Genomic DNA, 12,504 nt, shown 5'->3' on the forward strand with positions numbered 1-12,504 from the left:
GAGTTCCTCTAAATCAGAATTCATGTTCTCACTAAGCGTGGGGTGTTAGCAGGAGTGAAAAGTACATGGTGAGATCAAGAGAACTGCTGAAGTTAGCTATGGAACAGAAAGGAAATATTATTCCAAAAAATTTGTAAACATTGTCGCAGGTACTGTTGTTATTAAAGTTAGCAATGTTAACCCTCAAAATATCCAAATCAATCAACAATCACTTCTGTTTTCTATCCATTCTATCAATGTTCCATTTGTGGACCCTTATTTAATGAGGGCTCATTATGTGCTAGATTTTGAAATGTTTAAAGAAGGTAGACACAGTCATGGCCCTCATGGAGCTTCCAGTCTATCCAGACAAGAAAGTTACACAGTGAGTTGCCTTGCTGGTGGGAGAGGGTGTTGACTAGAGAGGAACACAGGGGAACTTTCTGGGGTGATAGAAATGTTCTGTATATTGTGGTTGGTGATTACATGGGTGTATGCAGTCACCAACACGCTGGGTGAAACACTTAAGATCCATGCATTTTTCTATATCTTAATTGTACCTCAATTTTGAAGCAGAAGCAGCCACCCCCACCCCCCAAAAAAGCAGTTACAATACAATGTGACAAATGCTTTGACAGAGTGAATGTAGAGTGTTATGTGCACGTACATTAGGGTACCTGGCCCGGTGTTAGGGGTCAGAGAAAGCTTTCCTGAAAAACTATGCAGAGCTGGTATCTAAAGGTTGATTAAAGATAACCAAGTGAGGAGTTCCTTCAAATAGAGAAATTGCATGTGCAAAGCCCCAGAGGCAGGAGAGAATGTGACCCGTACTGAACTGTGCAAGCAGTTCATTATGGTTAGAGTGGAGGTTGTGAGGTGAGGTTGGTGGAAGGTGAGGCTGGAGAGATGAGCAGAGCACAGAACAGGAAAGGCCCTGTAAAGCTATTTTAACAAGTTTGGATGTTATCATGAAGCCATGGAGAAGCCCCAAAGGATTTTCAACAGGAAGAGACAAGGTCCAACTTACAGTATAGAAAGACAGTTTCTCTTCAGGGCAGAGAATGGATTGGAAGTAGGCAAGACTAACAGCAGGGAGGCAGCTGCGATAAAGTAAGAGCAGTGGCCTGAGCATGGGTCATGGCTGAGGGGTGAGAGAAGTGGATGGAGCTGAGTGGAAAGTAGGGCACAGAATTGGCTGGATATGGGATTTAGGGAGAAGTCAAAGTCAAGGATGACTCCCAGGTCTCTGATGTGGAGCCATATGCCAAGACAGGGACCCAGGAAAAGGAGCAGAGGTGGGAGGGAAGTGAGTAGGCAGATTTGAGGGACATGGTGCAGATGTGCATGGTCTCAGGAGAATGGTTTGCAGATCTATATGTGGAGTTCCTTAGAATGACCGTGGTGGCTGGAGTCACAGGGCTGGCTGGGGCCATTCGGGGAGAATCTGTAGAGTGAGAAGCGAAGAGACTCACAAGACTTTTAGGAACACCGGAGTTTGAGGGTGGGCAAAGGAGACTGAGAATAAACAGCTCAGAGAGATGGAAGGGAAACCACAGGAGGGGGGGACAAAATATCCAAGGGAAGAGAGTGGAGGTTCACATCTGTGACTTTTACACCGGTACTTCTCGATGATTTTTGATTGTCACAGCCTGGGGGAGGGGTTGCCACTGGCATTAGTCGTTAAAGGCCAGGGATGCTGCTAAATATACTACAATGAGCAGGAAATTACCCCCAACAAAGAGTTTTCAGGTCCAAAATGTCACTGGTGCTGAAGTTGAAAAACCCTTGTTAAGATGTTCACATTATTCTCTATTTATTACAATGCTACCCATAGCATTAACTCAGAACTGTATTTCCATGTAGCTACCAATGGATATTGTGCTAGGTACTGTTTAAAGCATTTTTAAAAACAAACACACATATAATTAACCTTCACAACCTTATGAGATAAGTACTATTATTATGGCTATTCTTCAGATGAGAAAACAGTTTGAGTGACTTACCAAAGGTCATACACCTCAGAAGTGGGAAATCTATAATTCAGATCTGAGCTTTCTGGTTTCAGATTCTGGACTCTTAACCATGACCTGTATTTTCTCTCATTTATGCAGTCTGTATTTCCTTCTGTATTAACTATCAGTTCATCTCTTTTAATCAATTATTGAGTGATATATGAGTATTCACCTTATATATTTATATTTGGGGATTTTCCAATTATCTGTCTCTTACTGATTTCTAGTTTAATTCCACTGTTTTCTGAGAATGGACATTGTATGATTTCTACTGTTCACATTTGTTAAGGTGTGTTTTATGGCCCAGAATGTGGTCTGTCTCGGTGAATATTCTATGTGAACTTGAGAAAAATGTGTATTCTGCTGTTGTTGGCTGAAGTAGTATATAGATGTCAATCATATCCAGTTGATTTATGGTGTCATTGAGCTCAACTATGTCCTTACTGATTTTCTGCCTGCTGGATATGTCCATTTCTTAAAGAGGGATGTTGAAAGCTCCAACCATGATAGTGGGTTAGTCTCTTTCTCCTTGCAGTTCTATCAGTTTTTGCTTCGTGTAGTTTGTCAATGTTTTGTTAGGCGCATGCATGTTAATAATTGTTATGTCTTCTAGGAGAATTGGCCCTTTGATCACTATGTAATGCCCTTCTTTAGCCCAGATAACTTTCCTTACTTTGAAGTCTGCTCTGTCTGAAATTAATAGAGCTTCTCCTGCTTTCTTCTGATTAGTGTTAGCATGGTATATTTTCTCCATCCATTTACTTTTTTTTTTTTCAAATGGAGAGATGAGCAGAGCACAGAACAGGAAAGGCCCTGTTAAGCTATTTTAACAAGTTTGGATGTTATCATGAAGCCATAGGGAAGCCCCAAAGGATTTTCAACAGGAAGAAACAAGGTCCAACTTACAGTATAGAAAGACAGTTTCTCTTCGGGGCAGAGAATGGATTGGAAGTAGGCAAGACTAAGAGCAGGGAGGCAGCTGCGATAAAGTAAGAGCAGTGGCCTGAGCATGGGTCATGGCTGAGGGGTGAGAGAAATGGATGGAGTTGAGTGGAAAGTAGGGCACAGAATTGGCTCCATCCATTTCTCCATCCATTTACTTTTTTTTTTTTCAAAATTTATTTATTTTTGGCTGTGTTGGGTCTTCGTTGCTGCGCGTGGGCTTTCTCTAGTTGCAGCGAGCAAGGGCTACTCTTCGTTGTGGTGCGTGGGCTTCTCATTGCGGTGGCTTCTCCTTTTGCAGAGCATGGGCTCTAGGTGCGCGGGCTTCAGTAGTTGTGGCTCGCAGGCTCTAGAGCACAGTCTCAGTAGTTGTGGAGCACGGGCTTAGTTGCTCCGCGGCATGTGGGATCTTCCCAGACCAGGGCTCGAACCCGTGTCCCCTGCATTGGCAGACGGATTCTTAACCACTGCGTCACCAGGGAAGTCCCAAGATTTTTTTTCATGTGGACCACCTTTAAAGTTGTTATTGAATTTGCCACAATATTGCTTCTGCTCCATGCCTTGGCCTTTTGGCCGCGAAACATATGGGATCCTAGCTCCCTGACCAGGGATTGAACCTGCACCCTCTGTAGAAGGCAAAATCTCAACCACTGGACCGCCAGGGAAGTCCCTGCTACAGTGTTCTTTATCTCTAGCATTTTGGGAGTTTTTTCTTAGGATTTCTGTCTCTCTGGTTACACTGCCCATCTGTTCCTGCATGCTGTCTACTTTATCCATTAGAGCCCTTACCATGTTAATCCTAGTTGTTTTAAACTCCCAGTCTGATAATTCCAACATCCCTGTCATGCCTGGTTCTGATGCTTGTTTTGTGTCTTCAAACTGTGTTTTTTGCCTTTTGGTATGCCTTGTAATTTTTTCTTGATAGCCAGTCAGGATGTACCTGGTAAAAGGAACTACTGTAAATAGGCCTTTAGTGAAGTGGTGATGAGTTGTAGGGAGAGGGGAAGCCGTCTATAGCCCTGTGATCGGGTCTCAGGCTTTTAAGGAGCCTGTGCCTCTGGGCTGTGAACTTCACAAGTGTTTCTCAGTTTTTTTCTCCCACCTCCCGCAGGACGGCTAGAGTGTGTTGGAGTTGTGTGTTTCCCTGCCCCAAGTCAGTTAGGCTCTGATGATACACCAGTGGGTTGGGCTCTGGTTAACTAGTTTGTCCTGAGGACAGGCCTTGTTAAAAACAGAGTGCTCTGGCTATTTCAAAGTGGTTCCTTCTCCTTGCCAGAAGTCTGAGGAGATTTTTCTTTGATATTTACTGTGGGAACCTTGTCTAACTCCTGGAGGTGAATCTCACGATATTTTGGGCCCCCTCCATGACTGGGTTTCCCTGGAGTCTTAAACGCTCAGAATCAATTATAGTTCAGGTTTCCCTGCTCAGGCACTGTTGCCCACTGGCCCCCTCATCTCCTGAGTCTCTGCTCTGGGAAGCCTCCTTGTATTCCCTTGTCTGTCAAACTTGGGGGCAGTGGTTTTCTTTGTGCCCTCTCCTCTCTTGTGGATTCAGAAAGAGTTGTTGATCTGTCAGTCTGTTCTGCTTTTTACTTGTTAGGTAGGACAGAGTGGCAACTTCTAACCTCCTTACGTGCAGAACTGGAAACCGGAAGCTCTGTTTATAATATTTTGATAGCTGTCTTAGTGCTCATCTAATATATTTCTCTATGCTCCCACTTCATTTTTGGATTATTTTACTAACATATTTTGGTTTAAAAGTCTTAAGTGTTTATATATCCATAGATCCATAGATATATAAACATCCATAGATCTTGCCTCTGATAACTTCCGCGTTGCTTGTAATCCCAAACCTATTTCATGTTACATCTGGGGTAAATAAAATAATGCTTTCTCTTAGTTTAAAAAATATATATGTTTAGTTCTTTGTCTGATGTAGGCTTTATTGATTGGAGTATAAGATTTGTTCAGGCACAATTCCCAAAATCCACCTCAAGCAAAGTTATCAGACAGCTCCAGATTCTGAGGCCTGGATTGTCTGCAAACTTAGAGCATAGATTGATCAGATTTTTCCTAAGTTGCCAGTAAAAAGCATGAACTTGGAAACTAGAGACTTGGCTTCTGGTCCCAGCTTTGCCTGCAGGTAGATGAGCACATTTGACTCTCTGAGACACAGCTTCTTCAACTATGAAAAGAGAAGGGGGTATAAGGTCACCTTGAAGGGTCCTTGTGGCTCAAAAATTCTGTAGCAAACCTTGAAGTTCTCATTATTAAGTCCTGAATCTCTAGGCCATAGTAAGACCCTGTTCAAGCTATACCATTCCATGAGATAACTGTTAAATAAATGGGATGGCTAAGGGTGGTGATAAAGTTAATTCATATATTGAGACCCACAAAATGGAGGCCACCCCAGGGGCCCAGCCCAAGTCACAAATCTAAACCTAAGTCAGCCTGCATTTATGGGAAATACCTGTCCAAAAAACCTAGAATACACCAATCACAATCCTCTAACTCAGCTTTAGCTACTTTACCTCACCCTAGAAAATAGGACCTGCTAGCCTTATAAGGAAATTCCCACCTCCTAGCCAGTCATGCCCTGTTTCCATGTTGCTGCGTGTAACAGCTCTATAAAATTCACTCTCACTCAAAATCCTTTGGGAAGGGTGCTCCACTGCTTGTGAGGTCCTGTATTCCCCCAATCCATAGATTGTCTTCTCTTCAATTAGGGACATTGAACTTGTTACTAAATTGTTTTAGTTTTGTCATTTGATAGTAGTCAAAAGGTACACACTTCCAGTTATAAGTTCTGGTGGGGACTTCCATGGCAGTCCAGTGGTTAAGAATTAACCTTCCAATGCAGGGGACGCAGGTTCGATCCCTGATTGGGGAACTAAGATTCCCACATGCCTCGGGGCAACTACTGAGCCCGAGCACCACAACTAGAGAGAAGCTTGCACGCTACAGCGAAAAATTCTGCTTGCCGCAGCTAAGACCCGATGCAACCAAAAGTAAAATAAATAAATAAATATTTTTAAAAAATATATAGGGCTTCCCTGGTGGCGCAGTGGTTGAGAGTCCGCCTGCCGATGCAGGGGACACGGGTTCGGGCACCGGTCCGGGAAGATCCCACATGCCGCGGAGCGGCTGGGCCCGTGAGCCATGGCCGCTGAGCCTGCACGTCCCGAGCCTGTGCTCCGCAACGGGAGAGGCCACAACAGTGAGAGGCCCGCGTACCGCAAAAAAAAAAAAAAAGATAAGTTCTAGGGATGTAATGTACAGTGTAGTGACTATAGTTAACAATACTGTGTTGTATCTTTGAAAGTTGCTAAGAGAGTAGATCTTAAAAGTTCTCATCACAAGAAAAAAATGGAACTGAGTGATAACTAAACTTATTGTGATAATCATTTCACAATATATATATGTATCAAATCATTATGTTGTACACCTTAAACTAATACAATATTACTTGCCAATATCTCAAAACTGGAAAGCATAAAATTAGAAATGGGAGGGAATTCTCTGGCAGTCCAGTGGTTAGGACTCCGAGCTTCTACTGCAGGGGGCGCAGGTTCGATCCGTGGTTGGGGAATTAAGATCCTGCAAGCCCCCAGGCATGGCCAAAAAAAAAAAAAGAAAGAAAGAAAGAAAAAGAAATGGGAAAATGGCTAACTTAAAAATAATTTTTTTTAACTCCGCTTGTTACTTTCTCTTGGTGGGTGTTCCTATTTCGGGCACTTAGTACAGAGCTTGCTACAAGTAAGCAAACCAAAAGAGTTCTCTTAAAACTTAGAAAGGCCAAGAAGTAGACAACCAGAAAGAGCACACGGAATGAGACAAGTTTCACAGTGTGTGGGAAAGTCGTGCCCTTACACTCTGATCTGGATATGGCTCATCTTCACTTGGTGAGTGATTGTACTTGTTTTCATGCTCAGTGCTACCATTTCACATACCTTCATTGCTGAAGGCCTTAAAAGTAACTGTCATCACCTGACGACATGACCATATTTAGCTGAATCACCACCAAGCATTGTTTCTATCCAAATCCAATCTGTTTACCCCTCTCTGTTCCCCTTCTGCAAGTGTTCTTGGGCCCTTTGTCCACTGAGTCTCAGCTGAAAGCATTGGTTCTGATTTCCAAAGAACAAAAAGAGAGATATTTTCTGTTCTGAAGAGTAACTTCTGTACTCTATCAGTCACACCTGGTGGGGGAGGAAATTGCTTTACTAGTCAAAGAAACCTTGTTCTCTAGGGCACCATGATGGTAAGGAGAATTACAGGATGTTTGAGGAGGCTCATTTCAAAGTACAGAGATGGAGAGACTTCTGGGTTTTTTTTACTGGGAAAGATATTTGCAACAACATGGCTGGACCTTGAGGATACTATGCTAAGTGAGATAAATCAGACAGAGAAAGACAAATACTGTATGATATCGCTTATATGTGGAATCTAAAAAAACAAAAATCATGGGGACTTCCCTGGTACTCCAGTGGTTAAGATTTAGCACTTCCAATGCAGGGGGCACAGGTTTGGTCCCTGGTTGGGGAACTAAGATCCCACATGCTACATGGCATGGCCAAAAAATGGAAAAAAAAAAAAACAGAACCATGAAAGCAGAGAGTAAAATGGTGGTTACCAGGGATTGGGGGTGGGGAAATGGGAGAGATGTTTAAGGGTACATACTTGCAAAGAGTAGATTAGTAAATCCTGGAGACCTAATACACAATTCAGTGACTGTAGACAACGATGGTATTATAGACATTAAACTTGCTAAGAGACTGTAGTCTTTTAATTGTTCCCAACACTAGTGAAAAGAGAATTATTTGACAGAAGTGTTAGCAAAGGCTACAATGGCAACCATATTGCAATATAAATGTATCTAACCAATATGTTGTATACCATAAACTTATACAGCATTGTATGTCAAATATATCTCAATAAAAAGACAAATACACTAGAGTATTTTAACACAGACATGATGAATAAAATTACTTCAGTTGTGTAGAATTTTGTCTAAAACTGGAGAATGAATATTCAGTAGAATACTGATATATATTTTTCTTTCTTTAGCAGGCTTGCCTTTTATAGTGGGTTGAATGGTGGCCCTCCAAAAGGTATGTGCACCCAGAACCTGTGCATGTGACCTTATTTGGAAAAGGATCTTTGTAATCAAGTTAAGGATCTCAAGATGAAATCATCCTGGATTATACAGTTGACCCTAAATCCAATGACCAGTGTCCTTATTTATTTATTTATTTATTTATTTATTTTGGCTGTGTTGGGTCTTCGTTGCTGCGCACGGGCTTTCTCTAGTTGCCGCGAGTGGGGGCTACTCTTTGTTGTGGTGCATGGGCTTCTCATTGTGGTGGCTTCTCTTGTTGCGGAGCACAGGCTCTAGGCGCCCGGGCTTCAGTAGTTCTGGCACATGGGCTCAGTAGTTGTGGCTCACGGGCTTAGTTGCTCTGCAGCATGTGGGATCTTCCCGGATCAGGGATCGAACCCGTGTCCCCTGCATTGGGAGGCGGATTCTTAACCACTGTGCCACCAAGAAGTCCCTCCAGTGTCCTTTTTTGAAAAAATTGAGGTATAATTGAATATAACATTAGTTTCAGGTGTATAACAATGATTCAGTATTTTTAAAAATAAATTTATTCATTTATCTATTTATTTTTGGCTGTGTTGGGTCTTTGCTGCTGCGCATGGGCTTTCTCTAGTTGCAGCGAGCAGGGGCTACTCTTTGTTGCGGTGCACAAGCTTCTCGTTGTGGAGCTTCTCTTATTGTGTGGGCTTCAGTAGTGTGGCGCACGGGCCCTAGAGCGCAGGCTCAGTAGTTGTGGCGCACAGGCTTATTTGCTCCACGGCATGTGGGATCTTCCCAGACCAGGGCTCGAACCTGTGTCCCCTGCACTGGCAGGCAGATTCTTAGCTACTGTGCCACCAGGGAAGTCCTGACTTATTTATTTTATAACTGGAAGTTGGTACCTTTTGACTCCTTTCACCCATTTCACCCACCCCAATGACCAGTGTCCTTATAAGAGAAGATGTTGTACACCTGAAACTAATACAATGTTATATGTCAACTACATCTCAAACTGAGAAAACAGTAAAGAAAAAGAAGAGAAAATACAGAGAAGGCCATGTGAAGACAGAGGCAGAGACTGGGGATGCATCCACCACTAAGGAATGCCTGGGGCCACCAGAAGCTGGAAGAGGCAAGGAAGGGTCCACCCCTAGAACCTTTGGAGGAAGCACGGCCCTGCCATCACCTTAATTTAGGATTTCAGGCCTCCAAACTGTGAGAGAATACATTTCTGTTGTTTTAAGCTACCAAGCTTGTGGGGTTTGACATGGCAACCCCGGGAAACATAGATGCCACTTCAGATATTTTTCTCTCATCATGGCCATTTAAACTCTATGAGGAGAGGGGTTGATCCCTCTTTTCAATGCTTGGCACATAGTGGGTGCTTAATATATATCAAATGATATGAGATATCAATACCAGTGGGAAATTGTATCGACTCCACATTTCAGTGGTAGGTGAATTGTTTCCCCAATACTGTAGGATGTTTATAAAGAGGTTCTATGTGAACGCAAATCTAATGTACAAGAATTAATAAAGAATTAACTTGCTTTGCCAGGTCTGTCTCTTTACTAGAAGAATAGCAATACAGGTGAGCATAGTTCTGGGCTGGGGGTAGGAGACTTGGCAACTATTCTAACTTTCATCACTGCCTCATGAGCCTCAGGCGAGAGGGTTCACTTCTGTGACTCAGTTTCCCAAGCCATGAAAAGAAAATCCTGTCTCCTTTCTGCCTACTAAGGAGGATCATGGGGGGCCAGGCTGGGCGGGGGTGGGGAGCCTGTAACGTGCTCCAGCTTAGTTAAAAGAAATATGAAATGGCCCTGCGTTATTTTACTCTCTGGAAACCAGTTTAAAGTTCTGTTCCTGTCTCACTTTCTATATCAGGATTCTTCAACCATTCAGCAGAGTGGAAGACAAAAGCTGCCCAGTTAGTAATCATTCTCTCCTTTTTTACAGATGGAGAAATTTAAGGCAGAAGAGGGTTACATGTTGAAGTCAGCAAAGTAATTCACCAAGAGAATTCCAGAAAGATTCTGAGTCCGGAACAAAATGATTTTGTGGAACCATCTGTTATCCAGCTGCAGAGGTAGTTTGCTAAAGTGCAGTATTGTTGAAACCATTGTTACTGTAGCAGAAGTCGATCAGGCAATCAGGATTCAGGTAAGACCTGGATTAAGCATTCCAGTGAAGAGATGCTTTTTCATTCTAATGGTGAGCAGATTTTATGACCTATCTACAACTTTGGCGTTTGCAAACTCAGATTAAAAGAGGATGGAGGACTTCCCTGGTGGCGCAGTGGTTGAGAGTCCGCCTGCCGATGCAGGGGACACGGGTTCGTTCCCCGGTCTGGGAGGATCCCACATGCCGCGGATCGGCTGGGCCCGTGAGCCATAGCCGCTGAGCCCGCGCGTCCGGAGCCTGTGCTCTGCAACGGGAGAGGCCGCAACAGTGAGAAGCCCGCGTACTGTGCAAAAAAAAAAAGAGGATGGAGAGTCCCTTTGGTCTTTTAAGTCGTGAAATTTAAGCAGTGGCCACAAAGAAGGTGGATTATCTTGACTGGGTGAAATGGTTATACTGTATTTGTGAAGGTGAGCAAGAATAAACAACATAGCAAACCAGACACAAGGCTCAGTTACTTTTGTTTGGCTCATATCTAGGCAACCAGAGTCAGGCACTAATCTAATAATGCAGCTAACTCAGATGAGGGGTGGGGGTGGGGAGGTGGTGGAGAGATGCAAGTGCTGGAAGTGAGTCAAGAAGGGCAGAATGCAGAAAATTGTTAAAACTGGGTGATGGATATATGGGAGTTCATTACACTATTCTGTTTACTTCATATATGTTTGAAATTTTCCAAAATAAGAAATGGCTTAGTACAGCAAGTTGCTAACCAACTCTGCAAAAGGCTCATATGGTCCTTCATGATTTACTACCTTTGAGACAATCCTTTGCTAGAATAAAAATTGCTATTCTTCTACCCTATTGTCTAAAGAGTACACATAATGTTGAAAGAAATCATTTATTCAGTAACTTTTAAAATTTTTAATAAAACTTTTGCTGCTTCTTGAATTTGAGAAAGGATTTTTGAAATTATTTGACTTAAGAGTGCATTATGGGACTTCCATGGTGGCCCAGTGGTTAAGAATCTGCCTGCCAATGCAGAGGACATGGGTTCGAGCCCTGGTCCGGGAAGATCCCACATGCCGTGGAGCAACTAAGCCTGTGCACCACAACTACTGAGCCTGCACTCTAGAGCCCATGAGCCACAACTACTAAGCCTGTGCTCCTAGAGCCCATGCTCCTCAACAAGAGAAGCCATCACAATGAGCAGCACGTGCACCACAACAAAGAGTAGCCCCCGCTTGCTTCAGCTAGGGAAAGCCTGCACGCAGCAACAAAGACCCAATGCAGCCAAAAAAAAAAAAAATCCTTTCAGCCTCTTATTCCAACCACTACTTCAGTGACCTTAAAAAAATAAATAAATAAAAGAGTGCATTGTGAATTCAATAAAAGAATTTTTTTTGAGGGATTAATAAAGACAAACTCAGAGATCAGCCCCATTACATATTAAGCAAGTAGTTTAGATGCAATAAATTATCCCACATCTTGGGAATACTTTTACTCTGAAATACAAAGTATTAGGCTGTTGATGATTATGTTAGCAACAGACTACATTTTCTTGAACCCCAATTGGTACAGTTAGTACACAGTTGAAAGAGAGGTGTCATCATATAAAGTTTGAAACAAAGAAAAATTTTGATCACATAATGTGTCTCTTTTACTGAAAAACTATGGTGTTTAAGCAGAAAAATGCCTCTCAAGCTTCAGGACATTCCAATTTCAAGTATTTAGCAATTGTGAACTCATGTGTACCCTATTTACTTCCTTATTTGAAAATTTTTTTCTCCCTTATTTTTTTCAATATTATATTCCTTCTCAGTCTTCCAGAAGAAAGAATTCACTCAAACATTTATTGGGAGCTTTGCTTTAAGTTAGGCACAGAATAAGACAAGTCTTCCTCAAGAATTGCAGTTTTAAAATGGTCTTCAATACAATTTCTCCCTACTCCTGGTTTTTTTTTTGTTTTGTTTTTATTGCTTTTCTCTGGTCACTCTCCAGCTGCATTAACTTTTTTTTTTGGTGCTTATTTTCAATATCTTTATTATGATTATAGCTTTATTGAGATATAATTCACATACAGTTCACTCATTTAAATTGTACAATTCAATAGTTTTTAGTGTATTTACAGAGTTGGGCAACCATCACCACAATAAGTTTTAGAACATTTTCATTGCCCCCCAAAAGAAACCCCTGGGCCCATTAGCATTTCCCCCTAACCCCCTCAACCCTAAGCAACTACTACTCTACCTTCTGTCTCTCTGGATTTGCCTCTTCTGGACATTTCATATGCATGGAATCATACAATATGTGGTCTTTGTAACTGGCTTCTTTCACTTAGCATCATGCTTTCAAGGTTCATTCACATTATAACAG

This window comes from Orcinus orca, chromosome 15, assembly GCF_937001465.1.
Source record: "Orcinus orca chromosome 15, mOrcOrc1.1, whole genome shotgun sequence".
Classification (NCBI taxonomy): domain Eukaryota; kingdom Metazoa; phylum Chordata; class Mammalia; order Artiodactyla; family Delphinidae; genus Orcinus; species Orcinus orca.